Here is a 1,566-nt window from a genome sequence, read left to right on the forward strand (position 1 = left end):
GTTATGTTGTTGATTTCTGCTCCCCAATGTCTTTTTTGGTCTTTTGCTTTCTTATCGGTATAGTTCGACAACGATGGACTTCCGAGGTTAATTGTCATTGGTATCAAGAGATTGTACAGCCAGGCAAGCATCTGCTTGCTGGCCCTTCGTCTCATGTTTTACGAGTGATTGACAAAAAACTACCACTTTAGGGGTTTGCGTCCTACAGAACTATCACTTTAAAAAAAGTGACCGAAAACTATCAAAATTTTCTAATTTTATGACTAAAAACTACCACTTTCAGATAATGACCGGTTTAGACGATTTAAACGTGTTTATGACAGGCGGTGGCCCATGTGTCAGCGTCATAAACACGTTTAAATCATCTAAACTGGTCATGATTTGAAAGTGGTAGTTTTTAGTCACAAAATTAGAAAATTTTGGTAGTTTTCAGTCACTTTTTTTAAAGTGGTAGTTCTGTGGGACGCAAACCCCTATAGTGGTAGTTTTTTTGTCAATCACTCCATGTTTTACTAATGTTTAAAGGTTATGCTATCTTGTCTTATGTCCTAGTTGGTGATCAGGTTATACTTTCCTTTGCGACATCCATGCTTAGCCTTGTGGGACATGTCTAGGAGTTCCTCCCTTTTCAAGATCAGTGGGTCATGACATTAATTTTGACTAATAAACAATGGAATTAATAAAGTGAGTTGTGAACGAGGGTAGTGTATTACCGGTTGGTGGTGGTGGCAATTTTTGGCGGTGAGTGGGTAACCACATGCATGTTTTGAAGGCTGCGATCATGAATCAATCATAGTACACTCGATGAGCCAGGTAAAAGGATCACATAAGGCATATCAATGGTGTCTAGGTTGACAATCTTCCAACAGGCTCACTACGTGTGATTTGGAGGAGGCACTTAGAGCATCTCTAGCAGACCCCGTGTCCCACCCGACCCGCAAAATAACGGCCAAAATGCGGGTCGGGACGGGAAAACCTGCCCGATCAGACCCCACATCCCACCCCGGACTGTAAAAAAATTTGAGGAGCGCGGCAAAATCTCGGCCTCAACCCGCGAATACGCGAGTTTCCCCCTCGCCGCTGCGGTGCCCTGCATATAAGCGGAAACGGTTGGTGGGGCGGACATTTCAGCCCGCGCTTTCCCCACCAACCATCTCCCCTCTCCCCCTCGCCCCGCCGCCGGGCCGCCGCCCAAGATTCCGGCGAAAGCAGCTGGCGGGAGCACACCGAAAGGCCGCCACACGCACGAGGCCTTCAATCCCCCCCCCCCTGTGTCGGCGGGCCGCCGGATTTGCGGATCTGCGTCCCTTCATCGAGGGCCGCCGGATTTGGCTTTTCCGGCCACCGGTGGCTGCGCCAAGCGATGGAATGGTCGGGGAGCATCTCCCGCAGCCCCGGCAAGGGCGCATCGCCGCATGTAGGTACGAGTTCGTCCTCCCGCCGCCGCCGACGGTTTGCGGGCATGGATTCGTCCGGCCGTCCACCGGGCTCGGCGCTCGCGCGGCGGCTCTATGCCTCGCCGATGCCGCTCATACAGTGCGACGACTGCACGCGGACAATGCTGCG

Source organism: Aegilops tauschii, chromosome 2, assembly GCF_002575655.3.
Source record: "Aegilops tauschii subsp. strangulata cultivar AL8/78 chromosome 2, Aet v6.0, whole genome shotgun sequence".
NCBI lineage: Eukaryota > Viridiplantae > Streptophyta > Magnoliopsida > Poales > Poaceae > Aegilops > Aegilops tauschii.